Source organism: Diceros bicornis, chromosome 3 (assembly GCF_020826845.1).
Source record: "Diceros bicornis minor isolate mBicDic1 chromosome 3, mDicBic1.mat.cur, whole genome shotgun sequence".
NCBI classification, from domain to species: Eukaryota; Metazoa; Chordata; class Mammalia; order Perissodactyla; family Rhinocerotidae; genus Diceros; species Diceros bicornis.
In genome coordinates, this window is record NC_080742.1 from 64578444 (window position 1) to 64581199 (window position 2756).

The following is a 2756-nucleotide window of genomic DNA, read 5'->3' on the forward strand; positions in this document are numbered from 1 at the left end:
TTCTTTCTGCATCAGGGAGCTGAGTGGCATTGTATCTAAAAGTGTTGATGCAATAATTGTACAAAATTCCCAATGCACTGTGGGTGTATCAGAACCATGTAAAAATGGGAACATTTGTTTCCTTGAATTATGAATTCTAGGATGCATGAATATTTTCCCATGCTACCTACAAAATTCTTTATTAGTAGCTAAAAAGCGGCTACTATGATAAGAATAATATCTTCTCTAGTTTATTCTCTTAAAAGTCAACAAGACACTGGAGTCAAAATATATAAACAAGGGTGTTTTATGAGAACCAAATAGTTTTGTTGTTGTAAATCAGAAATTGTGAATAAAAAAATGAACCATTAATTATAGCCATTTAAACCTAAGCCTAGGGTGTGATTAAAAATAATAGGAAAACACTTTCGTATCGAGTTGAATTTAAAAGCCAATGTCTTAATGCACGTAAGGCATAGAAAAACAACTACAAAAGGAAAACTAGATTTGTGTTCGTTTTACAAGTCTTTAAGACTGAAACCTCAGTGGAGACCAGATTTAACTGAAAGATTTATGAAGCACCCAGTACAACTCCTTGTACACAGTAGGTGCTTATTAAGTATATGTTCAAAGATAGATTATTCTGTAATCATAAACTGTGGAGGTACTAAAATACCTTCCTAAATTTTATGCTTCATATATTTGAAACAAATTTGGTACTCTGTAAAATAAATCCATGAATTATTTATAGTTGTGAATAAAACATAAAAAGAAATAACAGGGCACAAATATCCATAATTTGGTCATTTGAAATGGAAGCAGAGCATCAAGTCTGTCTGATTAAAATTAAAGGTGCTATTATGAAGTTAGCATATAAATAAAGCAGAAGCCCAGTGAAAGAGTATTTGAATATGCTACAGATATCCTCTAGTGTTGATATGGACGAGGTGGAATCAGCTTGGGCTTACAACTGCTTAAGTAGGAACCTAGTTAGTTGAAATATTGTACATAGCAAGTGGCTCTCAATGGATCAGTGTCAGCTGTGGGAAGCTATGTTTGTTAGAAATAACCATGTCATTAATGTCCTGGGGACATTGGTGACCCAGATGGACAAACCATAGATTTTTCCAAGCTGGAGGAATTTTAGATCAACGCCTTTATTACTCAGTTGAGGGAACTAAGGTCAAGTGAATTGACTATGGCCTGTAGCTGGTCAGCAGCTCCGTGTTCCTCACGATAATTAAATAGAAACTATGTTTACTGAGACCACAAACATCACCTAACTGGAGTAGGGAGGGGGCGGTGGCAGTGACTGTCACTTTAGAAGATGGAATCGCCTTGGTACAATTACTGGTAAAGTAAGAAGTGAAGTAAAAAAAAAAAATGAAGCTCAATTGTAATGAATGAAGGGGGGTTCAAATGGGCAAAACAACAGCTTTAAAATATGCAGTGAAGGATGGCCAGGTGTGTGAACAAGTGACTGTGAGTCAATAGTTAGAAAAGTGTGAGGACCATGTCGTTGCATGAACACCAAGCAATCACGACTCATGAGGTAATTCTGCCATGATATTCTCCATTAATCATCCCTTTACTAGGCTGGGTACCGTACTAAGTGCTTTACATCCATGTTTTACCTATGTCTAATTTGCATAAGTTACTTAACTACTCTGGGCATCAGTTTCTTCATTTGCAAAGTATGGATAACAATGCCATCTACTTATTGTGATGATCAAATGAGTTAATATATGAAAAGTGTTTAGAACAGTCTTTGGCACATAGTAAGTGTTTAATAATAGTTATTATTATTAATTCATTTAATCTTCAAAGCAAATCTTTAAAAGTAGTAGTTGCTGCTACTTACTCCCTCATTTACAGATAAGCAAATTGAGACTCAAAGAGTTTAACTTATTCAAGATCATCAAGCTAGCAAGGGACAGAATAAGGACTTAAACTTCCAAGTCAATCAAGGGACGAATGGATAAAGAAGCTGTGGTATAGATACACAATGGAATACTCCTCAGCCATAAGAAACGATGAAATCCAGCCATTTGTGACAACATGGATGGACATTGAGGGTATAATGCAAAGTGAAATAAGTCAGAGGGAGATGATTTCCTTCATTAAGTAGTAGATAATAACAACAATAAACAAACACATAGGGACAGAGATTGGATTGGTGGTTACCAGAGGGGAAGGGGGGAGGGAGGAGGGTGAAAGGGATAATTCGGCACATGTGTGTGGTGATGGGTTGTGATTAGTATTTTGGTGGTGAACATGATGTAATCTACGCAGAAATAGAAGTACAATGATGTACACCTGAAATTTTTACAATGTTATAAACCAATGTTACTGCAATAAACAAAAAATTAAAAAAAAAAAGACTCTAGGACTACAAAAAAAACAAAAACAAAAACAAAAACAAAAAAACTTCCAAGTCATGTGTTTTTTAACCTCTATGTCATATTGGCCCTCCCCTTCCAGGTACCTCAGCCCCAGCCACACCACATTAAACTTCTCTGATTAGTGGATCTCTGTGTTGAACATATCACAAGCTTTCAAATTTCATTGGCTTTTGCTCATTTTATTATTTCCTCTGTCTGAAATGGCTTCCCTAACTTTGTCAAGCAGATAAAATTAAAATGATCCTTCGAGACTGAGTTCAGTTGTCACCTTTTCTCTCTCACCTTCCATCTCCCATCTTCAGAGTTAATTGCTTGTCTGTGTTTCTTTAACACTTATCTCACATATCTCCCTACAGCACTTATCACATTGTCTCA